General features: G+C 42.0%; 1 pseudogene; it reads right to left on the reverse strand.

Annotated features, from left to right (window-relative positions):
* Positions 1–10130: 10130 nt before the first annotated feature.
* Positions 10131–12131, reverse strand: LOC103216787 (zinc finger protein 532 pseudogene; annotated as a pseudogene).
* Between the last annotated feature and the right edge of the window lie 2136 nt (positions 12132–14267).

The raw sequence follows: 14267 nt of genomic DNA on the forward strand, positions 1-14267 counted from the left end.
TGTATATATAGGTATGTATATGTACATTTCTACTCCAGTCTTCACTCTTAGGTCAATAGTTACCTCTTTCTCTTCCAGAATGGCCTTATTTGGCAGATTGAAGTAAAAGGTAACTTTATGTGTTGTTGTTTTAATTATAGGACATTATGGTGTTTTAAAGATCTTTTATTAATGAACCCAAAGTCCTATCCTTTTCCTGTCAGTACTTTCATTAATGGCACAATAATAACACCACCATCAATTGTTTTACGAGTACTCTTAATTGTCATTTGGGTTTCGTGTCTGGAATAGTTTTCCAAAAAAAAAGAAAGAAAGAAAAATAAAAAATCTCATTGTATTCAAAGGCTTTTCCAGGAAGGTTTATTTAATAGTTTATACAGAGAGCTGTTAACATTGATGTCCCCACACACATTCTTGGTTTTTCTTCTTATTCTTCTTCTTTTTTTTTTTTTTTTTTGAGACAGTCTCACCCTGTCGCCAGGCTGAAGTGTAGTGGCATGATCTCGGCTCACTGCAACCTCTGCCTCCCAGGTTCAAGCGATTCTCCTGCCTCAGCCTCCCAAGTAGCTGGGACTACAGGCGCACGCCACCATGCCCAGCTAATTTTTTGTACGTTTGTAGAGACAGGGTTTTACCATGTTGGCCAAGATGGTCTCGATCTCTTGACCTTGTGATCCACCCGCCTCAGCCTCCCAAAGTGCTGGGATTACAGGCACATTCTTGGTTTTTCATACTCATCAATCATTCCTTCACACGTCTAGTTTCCTGACTGATAACATAAAACATTGCATTTCTTAGTAGCCGTTTAAAATGTAATTCTTAATGAAATTATTAATGACATATTAATGTCATACTTTTACTATATGTTTATGTTCCTAGTCTTCCTGGGTCCCTTGGCGTTTGCTATTCTACAGGTCTTAATAAGGGATAGCAAAAGATTGGAAACAAGCTGAATATCCATAGAATGGGGACTGCTTCAATTATGGTACATCTCACAGTGGAATACTAGGCAGTGGTAAAAAATAATGAGGAGGCACTTCATGTTCTGATGTGGATTGATCTTCAAGATTACGGTGATGCCCTGCCTAACAAATGTTTTTGTCAGTGATGGACCACATATATAATGGTGATCCCATAAGATTATAATAGAGCTGCCCTGTACAGGTATACCATTTTTAATCTTTTCTACCATATTGTTACTGTACTTTTTCTATGTTTAGGTATGTTTAGATGCGTAAATACTTTCCATTTTGTTACAGTTGCCTACAGTGTTCTGTAAATATGTTGTATAGGTTTGTAGCGTAGGAACAATAGGCATTACCACATAGCCTAGGTGAGTAGTAAGCTGTTCCATCCAGGTTTGTGTAAGTACTCTAAGATGTTCACAGAACAACAGACAAAATTGCCTAAGGCCATATCCCTGTCATTAAGCGATGCATGACTGTATTAAGAAAGACAGCCAGGCCGGGCGCGGTGGCTCACGCCTGTAATCCCAGCACTTTGGGAGGCCAAGGTGGGTGGATCATGAGGTCAGGAGATCGAGACCATCCTGGCCAACACAGTCAAACCCCATCTCTACTAAAAATACAAAAAATCAGCTGGATGTGGTGGCATGTGCTTATATTCCCAGCTACTCAGGAGGCTGAGGCAGGAGAATCGCTTGAACTCGGGAGGTGGAGGTTGCAGTGAGCTGAGACCCGCACCACTGCACTCTAGCCAGAGTGAGACTTTGCCTTAAAAAAAAAAAAAAAAAAGACAGATAGCCAAATGCAGAATAGACTACAGAGAATGATTTCTCTTTTGTTATAAAAGAGATGTTAGGACATGTATTGGTTGTAAAAGCATGAAATGCCTCTGTGAGGATATATCCAAGAAAGAGATAACATCTGTTGGCTGTTGGGAAGGAAATTGTGTGGCTGAAAGACTGTGTTGAGGGGGAGAATTTTCAGTGGTAATTTATACATCTAAATACATCAATGTGTATTTCCTAAGTGTGAGGACATTCGCTTATATAACCACTATGCAATGATCCAAATTTGGAAATTTAACATGAATATACTATAATCTACAGCCCATATTGAAATTTCAGTTTTCTCAATCATGACTTTATAGCCATTTTTCCCCCAGTTTAAGACTGTTTTAGTTCATTCAGGCTGCTCTAACAAAATACCATAGACTAGGTAGCTTATGAACAACAGAGATTTATTTCTCACAGTTCTGGACACTGGCAAGTCCAAGAGCAAGGTGCTGGCAGATTCAATGTCTGGCGAGGGCCTTGCTTTCTGGCTCAGAGATGGTGCCTTCTTGCTGTGTCCTCACATGGTAAAGGGGTGAGTGGGTCTCTCAGCCTCTTTTATAAGGGCACTGATCTCGTTCATGAGAACTTACCTCCATGACCTAATAACCTCCTAAAAGCCCTACCTTCTAATATCATCACTTTAGGGGTTAGGATTTCAACATTTGATGGTAAGGATGGGAGTTGCAGGGGCACAAACATTTCAATCATAGCAAGAACCCAACTCAGGATTGCACATTGCACTTAGCTGTCTTGTATCTCAGTGTCTTTTAATTTGGAATGATTTCTAGGACTTTCTTTGTCTTTCTTTTTGTCAACAGCAGCAATGATTAAGCCTCTTTAAGTGGCTTCTCAGGCAGTAGATGTAGACAGGTGGGAGCTGGGTTAAGAGAGTCAGAGGACAGAAAATGATAGGGATGGCTGTCAGCTTCTGCCTAGTTTGTGGTCTAATATGCAGATCCCCTTTGTGGGCTTCTTGGAATAATGGAGTCTGGAGAGGGTGAGAATATGCCCCTGCTTGGGGAGGTGGCAGATGGGGGTAAAGCTTACAGTATTCTAAACTGGGTCTAAATAGAAATAGGACCGTATTTTGAGATCGTAAGCCAATGAGGCCAGGTAACATTTAGAATGCATTCTTAGGTAGATTTATTTTTATTTATTTATTTTATATTATTATTATTTTTTGAGGCAGAGCCTTGCTCTGTCACCAGGCTGGTGTGCAGTGGCATGATCTCAGCTCACTACAATTTCTGCCTCCCGGGTTCAAGCGATTCTCCTGCCTCAGTCTCCCGAGTAGCTGGGACTACAGGCACGCACCAATACGTCCAGCTAATTTTTGTATTTTTAGTAGAGTTGGGGTTTCACCATGTTGGCCAGGATGGTCTTGATCTCTTGACCTCGTGATGCACCCATCTCAGCCTCCCAAAGTGTTGGGATTACAGGTGTGAACCACCATGCCCAGCCTCTTAGGTAGATTTATAAAAGGAGATTGCCTATAGCTTTCATCAGTTTTTTAAAAGACTTTTTATTATGTGAAATTTTTAACAGATACAAAAATAGACAAAATAGTTTAATGAACTTGCATGTACCCATCTCCCAGCTTCAACAATTATTATCATTCTTCCATTCTTGCTTAATCTATTCCCTGACTTTCCCCTGCCTGAAAGAATGTTAAAGAAAATCCCCATACATCATATCTTTTTACCCTCAAATACTTCAGAACATCTTTCTAACAAATAAGGATTAAACATACATAACCACAACTTTATTATCACATCCAACAAATTAATAATGTTGTCTTAATGAGATCTAATATCAATACACATTCCATTTGCAATCTCTTATTAATGTCTTTTTTTTTTTTTTTTTTTGAGACAGAGTCTTGCTCTGTCGCCCGGGCTGGAGTGCAGTGGTATGATCTCGGCTCACTGCAAGCTCTGCCTCCCAGGTTCACACCATTCTCCTGCCTCAGTCTCCCAAGTAGCTGGGACTATAGGCACCCACCACCACGCCCAGCTAATTTTTTATATTTTTAGTAGAGATGGGGTTTCACTGTGTTAGCCAGGATGGTCTCGATCTCCTGAACTTGTGATCCACCCACCTCGGCCTCCCAAAGTGCTGGGATTACAGGCACGAACCACCACACCCGGCCTCATCAGTGTCTTTTTATGGTTGGTTGGTTTGTGTTGAGATTTAAACAGGAGGACTTTCTAGTGTGGCCCTGAAGGACAGTAGTGAAGGAAAATACTCCTACTGGGCATAACTTCAAGCAGTACCCCTGATTGTTTATTTCCCTGAAAAAAGAGGTTACCAGAGATATGGATCTACACTGATTTATGGGCAATGGCTAATGGTTTAGCTGGCTGGGCTTGGAAGGGGACAATTGGAAAACTGGTCACAAGGCATTCTGAGGAAGAAGTGGATGGACAGACCTCTAAGATTGGCCACAAAAGCGAAGATTTCTGTATCTCATGTAAATGCTCACCTAGAGTAATTACAGCAGCAGAAGATTTTAATAATCAAGTGGGCAAGATAATCTGTCCTCTGGATCAGCTAGCCTCTTTCCTCAGCTACCTAATGTGTTCATGCTCAAAGTGGCCAAGGCAAGAGTGATGTGGACTGTCCACTTACTAAAGTCTAATGCCTACCACCACTGCTGAGTGGCCAACCTTCGAACAGCAGAGACCAACTGAGCCCTCAATGGCACCTTTCCCTGGAAGAACCAGCCAGTCTTTGCTTTTTCTGCCTGCAATACTCCTGCCAGAGCTATTATCCATATATGAATATAATGCCTTGTTCACCATGGTAGTATGACAATCTGCCTTGCTTCTGATCAAGAAATTCATTTTACAGCAAATAAAGTACAGCAGTGGGTTCATGCTCATGGAAATCCTGGGTCTACCTTATTGTCTTGATTACTATAGCTTTATAGAAAGTCTTAAAATCAGATAGTATAAGTCTTCTTTGTTCTTTTTAAAAATTGTTCTGGCTATTGTAGATTCTTTGTATTTTCATATAGGTTTTAGAATAAGCTTGTGAATTTCTACCAAAAAAAAAAAATCCTGTTGAAATTTGAATGGGATTGCATTGAATCTGTAGATCAATTTGGAGAAAATTGGTGTCTTAACAATACTGAGTCTTTCAATCCATGAACATGGTGTATCCCTCTATTTATTTAAGTCTTCTTTATTTTATTTCAGCAATATTTTACAGGATTTTATTTTGTTTTTTTTGTGTTAAAAATTTTTAAATAGAGATGGAGTCTTTCTATGTTGGCCAGGCTGGACTCAAACTCTGCTCAAGCAATCCTTTTGCATCAGGCTTCCAAGTAGCTGGGACTATAGGCTCGTATCACCATGCCTGGCTTACAGCTTTTTGTATGTGGGTCTTTTGTTCACATTTTGTTAAATACAATCCTAATTATTTTAACGTTTGTGAGGCTATTGTATAAATGGTACATTTCACATTTTCATTTCCCAATAGTTTATTGTCAATATGTAAAAATACAATTGATTTTTGTATACTGACTTTGTAATTTATGATTTTTATAAGTTTTCTTATTTTAGTAGTTTTGTGTATTTCTTAGGATTTTTACACACAAATATAATTGTGTCCTCTGCAAAAACAGTTTTACTTCCCTCTTTCCAATCTGTTTGTTTCTCCTTCCCTTTCTTTCATTCTTTCTTTCTTTTCCTTTCTTCTTTCTTTCTTCCTCACTCTCTTTTTTTCTTCCTTTCTTATTAAATCTTTTTATTTCCATAGGTTATTGGGGAACACGTGGTGTTTGGTTACATGAATAAATTCTTTAGCGGTGATCTGTGAGATTTTGGTGCACCCATCACCCAAGCAGTATTCACTGTACCCAAGTTGTGGTCTTTTATCCCTTACCCCCTTCCTACCCTTTTCTGTTGGAGTCCCCAAAGTACATTGTATCTTTCTTATGTCTTTGCATCCTCATAGCTTAACTTCCACATATGAGTGAGAACATATATATTTGGTTTTCCATTCCTGAGTTACTTCACTTAGAATAACAGTCTCCAGTCTCCAGGTCACTGTGAATGCCATTAATTCTTTCCTTTTTATGGCCAAGTAATATTCCATTGTATATATATACCATGGTTTCTTTATCCACTCATTGATTGATGGGCATTTGGGTTGGTTCCATGTTTTTACAATTGCAAATTGTGCTGTTATATCTTTTGTACATGTACAAGTATCTTTTTCATATAATGACTTCTTTTCCTCTGGGTAGATAGCCAGTAGTAGGATTGCTGAATTAAATGGTAGTTCTACTTTTAGCTCTTTAAGGAATCTTCACAGTGTTTTCCATAGTGGTTGTACTAGTTTACATTCCCACCTGCCTCAGAGGTCTCTGAAATGTCTTGGAGGCTTTTTCCCCATTGCCTTGGATATTGGCACTTGTCTCCCTTTTGGTTATGTATCTCTAGCAAGTGGTTGCTCCGTAGAGACTGGTTAAATACTTGTTACCAAAAGAAAATATCTCTAGTAAGTGGTTGCTCCATAGCCTGTTTGGATTCTTCCCTTGAAAAAGCTTTTCCTTTCTTTGGCACATGGCTAGGCTGAAAAATTTCCAAACTATTATGCTCTGCTTCCTCTTTAAATATAAGTTCCAACTTTGAGTCATTCCTTTGCTCCCACATCTAAGCATATGTTGTTAGAGGCAGCCATGCCACTTCTTAAACACTTTGGTGCTCAGAAATTTCTTCTGCCAGATAATGTAGATTATCACTTTGAAATTCAAACTTCCATAGATCCCTAGGGCATGGACACAATACTGCTAAGTTCTTTGCTAAGGCATAACAAAGGTGACATTTGTTCCATTTCCCAATAAGTTTGTCATTTCCATCTGAGGTATCAGCCTGGACTTCACTGTTCATATCACTATCATCATTTTGGTCACAATATTTAACCAGTCTCTAAAAAGTTCCAAATTTTCTCTCATCTTTCTCTCTTCTTCTAAGCTCTCCAAACTTTTCCAACCTCTGCCCATTACCTGGCTCCAAAGCTGCTTCCACATTTCCAGTTATCTTCATAGCCATGTCCCACTCCTTGGTTCTAATTTTCTGTATTAAGCCATTCTTGTATTTCTATAAAAATACCTGAGACTGGTTAGTTTATAAAGAAAAGCAGTTTAATTGGCTCATAGTTCTTCAGACTGTACAGGAAGCATAGCACTGGCATCTGCTTCTGGGGAGGTTTCAGGAAGCTTACAATCATGGTGAAAGGTGAAGCTGGAGCAGGTGTCTCACATGGTGGGAGTAGAAGCAAGAGAGAGTAGGGGAGGTGCCACACACTTTAAACAACTAGATTTTGCAGGGAAAGCACCAAGCTATGAGGGATCCACCTCCATGACCCAGACACCTCCCACCAGGCCTGACTTCCAACACTGGGGATTTTATTTCAACATGAGGTTGGGGTGGGGACAAACTGCATCAACCTCCGATGTAAAAATCCAGTAATCAAGCAGCAATATTTTAAGTGCAGCATGGAATCTTCCATGTCATTATTTACAAGACCTGAATCTCTTTACATAATAACAAAATTGAATACAGATGACTTAGCCATTAAGTCCATTTAAAAAATCTGTCCTTTTACATGGTGACAGATTTTACTTTTTGTTATCTTTCTCTTTCTCTTTATCTTTTGCTCTTCCTTGACTTCCTTTTCTTATGTCTGTGTTTTTTGGCTGTTTATCAATTCCCCTGCAGTACCTGCATGTATGCGTGTTTTTTTTTTTTTTTTTTTTTTAATGTTTCTTGTGCTTTTTCTTTTTCTACTTTTTCTTCTTCTTCCTGCTATTCTAACTTTCTGCAGAACTGGCCCTACTACTGTGGCCTCAGGTTTGGCTCCCAGAAGGGCTCTGACTTCTGCTTGGACTCTGGCTCCTCCTATGCCTACCTGTCCAACTGGTGCTGTGTCCAGGCTGTCTTTTGCTTTCTCCATTATCTTTCAGGACCTTAGAAGTGTTTCCTGAAGTTTCCTCATCTTTTACAGATACATTACTTCCACTGTCACTTTCATTATAATCTGGCTCAAAAGCAGCTTCATCAGTGTCTCTAGTTAAGTCAGGGGACAGTGGAGAGGAGTGACTTAACTGGGGTTTAGGGTTGGTAGCATTCTTCTCAACTTGCCCAGTAATTTGCTCTTTCTCAATCTGTGTGTCTGGTGGATTAAGAGTATCAAGTAACTTATTGCCACTTGACTCTTTGTCATTCTCTGCTTGTAATATATGTGTCTCATGATCTTTACGAAGACTTCTACCTATAAATTTTGCCTCTTACCTTGAGTGTTTAGTATCATAAGTGGCTTTGTGATCATGAGGTTTTTTGATCTCTTGAGTGACTACAATGAACTTTTTTGGAATCTCCTCTGCCATTTTTAAGAACCTCTCTTTCCTCCATCAGCTTAATTTTCTGTTCAGATGCAGAAGCTATAGTTTGTTGTTTTTTTAATTTTAAAAAATTTTTTTTCATGTTTTGTACATACTTTTTATTTGTTGAATAAATGAACATTTGTCAATATGTACATAACCACGTAGAGCGAGCATTAGATTTACAGAGCGACATATTTGGGTTCTAATATGCAAAGCCACTTACCAGCTATGAGAGCTTCGGCAAAGAACTGAATCTGAGCTCAGCTTCCTCAACTGTAAAACCAGGTTATTTGGACCCATGTGGCCTACCACATAGGCTTATTGCAAGGTTCCAATGCAGAAACATATGAAAGTGCTATGAATACAACTTAGAACAATACAAACATAACAAGTAACAGCAATGGAATTTCAAGCTGAAATTCACACCCTTGGATCGTACTGATGTACTGATGGAGTCAACGAGAAAGTGACACAATAGCTGATTACTAAAGAGAAGGAATATGCCATTCTTCTGAGTGGGAAGAATTCTGCAACATCCTGTAGCTTGTCCCTGCAATGAATCACTTCCCAAACTTCACAAAGATGTCAGAGACCCACCGTCAATAACTCTCTCACAGAAGCACAAGGGCCAAATGTCCCGTGTTTATTTACATATGAAATGTGTTCTATACAGTTACGATGGATGGAGTGCATAACACCTGACAGCAGCAAAGCCTCTCGAGGAACGTAACGTTGACTACAGTATATCATGCAAGTATCTATATATACACAAAATAATTCCTTTTCTTAAAAAAAAAAAAGTACAAAACATGTTCAGGGATAAATACAAAATATAAAATGCAAAAGAAAACACAAAACAAAACCAAAAAATAGACCTCTCTCAGATAACTATAAACGGAAGGGACAGAAGAGTACCTCTGCTGCATTTTAATAAAGCAGACGTTAAATGCACTTCTTGAAATGGCTGAACTAAACCCGGGTGGCCCAGTGCTTAAGGTAACGGCCAATTGCAATACACAGGCGGCTGCATTGATAAGTCGGTGGTTGAATTTGTGCATCCCGACTCTAAGTACCAGAACATTTGGCAGTAGCACCCAGAACAGGAAACACCAACTCTTTTGACAGCAAAGGGTTAAGTCAACTGATTTTTTTCTGTCAAGAGACAGAGAAATACTTGATATTCTTAGTTGTGTTTCTGTAATAGTTAACAAATTACACGACAAACACCTGACTACATAAATCTATTGAATGGTCTAACTACATATTTGTAACTTTTATAGTAGTCCAGCCCTTTCGTTACTTTCCCTCCTTGTGCTTTTAAAGCCAGCCTTGCAGATCTGCCCAGAAAACCAGTACCATTTTTTTCTTCAGAATAGCCTTCCCCATTCCTCAAAATGGAATTGGGGAAATCAGCATTTCTTATTAGATTCCTGGCTTCAGTTTTTATCCATGCTGGGAAAGGAGCGACCTGCAAGGCTGCTTTAAACACCCTTTGGCGTCACCTGAAGACAAAGGCACGCCCACACTGGAGCGCAGTTGTCTCAAATGTGAACTCCCTCAGGGCAGGCACACCCAGGAAGTGCTAAGACACTTAAATGTTCCTAGTGTTTTCGAGACCCACAATTACTTACAATTTATGTAGTGAATTCTAAAAATTAAAAACACTAAAAAAGCCATTATTTTAGCAACATACAAAATAGTTTATTTGAATTTAGGAATGGCCCCTGTCACTAAGAACTTTGTTTTAAAGAAACAGTACAAAAAGAAAAATTCTAACCCAAAACAACTCAAATCGTTTTCCACTAAATACTGATACAAACATGTAACAAACAGTATAAAAAGTTATTCATTTAAATATATACAAACTATTTTAAACTCAAATACTGTTTTAATACTTATCAAGGATATATATGATGACGTGAAGGAAGGTACGCTGAAAGAGAATATATTGCAACAGCCTAGACAGTACTGTTAACTCTATTATACTGCAAACTTTTTGTAATAAAAATGTCTTTTTTATTCCAATGTGGACAGGGATTTCCCCCATGGAGCATCTGTGGCTATTTCTCGGCTGAGCTCATCCTTTTGGATTTGATGAAGGCCATGCCGTGTGTCCGCATGTGAGTATTTAAGGCAGCTTCAGTTTCAAAAGTTTTTGCGCATACTCTGCACTTTCTGTCTTACATGGCGCCATCGGGGGATTCATCCTTGTGGTTGGGTTTGTTCTCCTGTTAGTTATCTTCCCCAGCCCCGTTCTGCTGGACACTGGCTGAGGTTCCTTTAACCTGTGTACGATGAAGAGGTGCCGGACAGAGAGATGTGAGACGTGTAGCAGAGGCCACACTCCCGGCGCTGGTAGGAAGAACCATCCGATTTGTGCTGAGGGATGTGTTTGTGGAACTGCAGCAGGTTTTTGGTGGTGAAGCCACACACGGCACACTTGTGAACCTAAAAACATTGATTTTCAGCTTTTTCAGTGGTTGAGTGATTCCTCCTCAGGGAGGCCTGAACTCCAGAACGGGTTCTTCCAACTTCCGCTTGGGACTGGGGACCTTGGTGTCTTCTTTTATTTCTGTTTCCTCCTCATTGGTGGTGTCTGTCATTTCTTTCAGGTCAGGGTCCTTGATGCCGTGCATCAGTTGGACGTGCATCTCCAGCATCAGTTGTTTGGTAAAGGTACGTTTGGAGTCTGGGCAGTGCGAGCAGGCGTACGCTTTCCTGATGCCTTTATGCTTCATCCGGTTGTGCCGGCACAGGCTGTGGGACGAGCTGAAAGACTTGTCACACTGGCAGCAGGGGTGTTTCTTCATTTGCTTCCCATGCTCCTTCCTCACGTGGGATATGCACACATCTCTCTGCATGAACAGGTGGTCACACTCCCAACACGTGCACCCAGGACTGGCCACTTTCTTGATTTTTTCACAGGAGATGGAGATTTCTTTTCCAATTTCTCTTTCCCATTCATGGATTTGGTGCCCTCTTTGTTCTGATTTGCTGAATTTTGAGTTGCAGGCTTAATGCTCAAAGGCAAGTTTATACCCAAGTTTGGAGGCCTTTCAGTACTTTTCAGTGTTCCATGCATAGACTTGATATGGTCCATCATAAGTTGCTTCTCTGCATATAAAAGAGAACAGTCTGGACACTTGAAAACAGACACTTTCTGGTTTTCAATGTGTTGGTCAAAGTGCCGATACAGCAAGGTTTGCAGGGTGAACGCAGTGTCGGACATGAAACACTTTTGTATGATTTTTGGTTCTCCTATCTTGATGCCAGGATGCTGTGTGTAGGCGTGGGAATGTGTGCTTGGGGCAGACTTAAACGCCATTGGACAAATAGGACACCTGTAGAAGACTTCACAGTGAGAACCTTGAATGTGAGACTTCAGAGCAGCCACATCAGAGTACACAACACTGCAATGCACACATCGAAAACCAACTCTCCTTGTGTAGTGCAGACAGTTCTTGGTGACATGGGTCTGGAAGTCCACCGACCTGCAGATGGCCCTGCACTCAGGGCAGATGCAGGGAGATTTGTGCTGATGGATTCTTTGGTATGATGCATAACTGCACTGGTTAGGAAGCAGCATCTGGCAGACAGTACAAGTCTTTTGTCCACTCATATCTGCAGCCTGCTGGAAATGTGTAGCCAGTGACGTCTCGTCCTGGAAGACTTCATTTCCAAACCTTTTAGACTATGTCTACACAGTTTGGAGGGGTCTTCATCTAGGGGCATGGCTGGGGTGATGGGAGTGCTTGAAGGAGCCAATACGACTGTCCCAGTTATGCCAGACTGAATTTTTGTGACAATGTGTGTGCTGGCTCCCACAGGGCTCTGAAGAGTGGAAGTTTAAGTGCAAGTATTGCTTGATGGAGAAACTATCATTTGACCTGCTGGGACTGGCTGAATGTCGAGTCTTTCAGAGTCACCTCAGAGGCAGGCACGTCTCCTTTCAAGGACTTTGCTCCATCTTTACTGTCAAGGGAGGACACTGTGCGAAACCCATTATGTCGGCCATCGCTGGTGGGGTTGTGACCGTCTTTCTTTCTGCTCTCAGAGGAGCCGATGTTCTGAACATTCTTGACGATAACGCTGACACCCACGTTGGAAGATGATGGTGCGTGGGAGTCATCCTCTCCGTGAGCATTCTGCTTCATGTGACTTTCGTGGTCATCGTGTCCAGACTCAATAGCTGCTTTAGGATCAACCCTATCTGGGATGTCAAATGCTGCCAGGAGGTCATCAAAGTCTGGGGTCTTCATATCTCCCATGGTCATGAATTCGAGCAGATGTTCTTGCGAACCCTGACGTTTTGGAAAGACTTTAGACCAATGTTCAGTTACTGTCACACGGCTGCATTCTCAGCAAATAGGAAAGGGTTAAAAACAGCCCCAGTCACCAGGCCTTTTGGCCTTCATAGTAGTCAGAAGCATCCTCAACACCCTTTAGTAGCTTCTAAAAGAAAAAGCACAAAACAGGACATACCCACTTCCTGGGGTTGGCCTTCGTGGAGGTCAAGTCCGGGCGTCTGGGCGCAGCCCTTATGACCTTTGCTCAGCGCTGCGCGGCTGGCGGCTGCTGCTGCTGTCGTCGGAGTGGTGGCGGCATTTCCATGTTATGGGCGTGTCATCTGGGTTCCCGCTGCCGGGGTCTGTGTGTGCGTGTGCGGTGGAGCGGGGTCTCGCTGCCCCTGCCGCCACTGGGCCTTGCGGAGCGACCAGCCTGGGCGGGCCCCGCACCTCCGTGGGCACAGTGCTCTAGGCCACGTGGCGGCGGCGGCAGCGGCCGGCCTGCTAGGCTGGGGCCTACCACTGGGGGTGTGGGCCCAGGCGGCGGCCTGTTGTTTTTAATAGATATCCTTTATTAGGTTGAAAAATCTTAGTTTTCTAATACTTTAATTAGAGTTTTTGTTGTTGTTGTTTTGCGATCGGGTTTCCCTCTGTCACCCAGCTGGAGTGCAGTAGTGCAATCTTGGCTGACTGCAACCTCCACCTCCTGCTTTCAGTGATCTTCCTGTTACCAGGGGTCCTTGCTCCCAGAGCTCCCAAGATGGTGGTGGGCCACTTCCAAAATGGCGGCAGGCCACTTCCAAGATGGTGGCAGGCCTTGTCTTCTCTGACCTGGGGTTCTCCGCCTCACTGATTCCAAGGAATGGAATCTTGGGCTATGCGGAGAGTGTTGTAGCTCTATTAGAAGCCGTGGGTCACGGAAGAGAATTGTGCAACCCAGTGACTAGTGTTCAGCTCCATTAGAATGAACCCAGGCACTTAGCCATGCAGGAACAATGGCAAACCTTTAGCCCCATTGGGAGTGGCGATGGGCACCTTGCTGGATCAGGAGCACAGCGGACACCCTGCTGGATCCAGAGGGATGGAAGTCAGCAGGGGGTCTGCGACTGTGGCCAACAGCAGGGGTGGAGGAGTGAAAGCTCAGCTCCAGCCATAACAAACAGAAGAGTGCAATTGCAAGATAGAATAGAGTGAAAACAGAGCTCCCATACAAAGGGAGGGGACCCAAAGAGGGTAGCCATTGCTGGCTCCAGTGCCTGCGTTTATATCCTGACCATTGTCCCTCCCACTGTGCTCTCAGGCAACAGATGATTGGCTATTTCTTTACCTCCTGTTTTTGCCTAATTAGCATTTTAGTGAGCTGTCTTTACTATCTGATTGGTCAGGTGTGAGCTAAGTTGCAAGCTCCGTTTTTAAAGGTGGAAGTGGTCACCTTCCCAGCTAGGCTTAGGGATTCTTAGTCGGCCTAGGAAATCCAGCTAGTCCTGTCTCTCACTCCCACCTCAGCCTCCCAAGTAGCTGGGACTACAGGCATGTGCCACCATATCCAGCTAATTTTTAAATTTTTTATAGAGATGGGGTTTCACTATGTTATGCAGGTTGGTCTTAAATTTCTGGGCTCAAGTGATCCTCCCACCTTGGCCTCCGAAAGTGCTGGGATTACAGGTGTGAGCCACCACACCTGACGAGAGTTTTTTGTTTTGTTTTGTTTTTTAATGTCATAAACGCCTGTTTCTGTTAAGTTTTTTCACATCTCTCAAGACTATGATTTTTCTCTTTTATCCTATTAATG

This window comes from Chlorocebus sabaeus, chromosome 9 (genome assembly GCF_047675955.1).
Source record: "Chlorocebus sabaeus isolate Y175 chromosome 9, mChlSab1.0.hap1, whole genome shotgun sequence".
Lineage (NCBI taxonomy): Eukaryota > Metazoa > Chordata > Mammalia > Primates > Cercopithecidae > Chlorocebus > Chlorocebus sabaeus.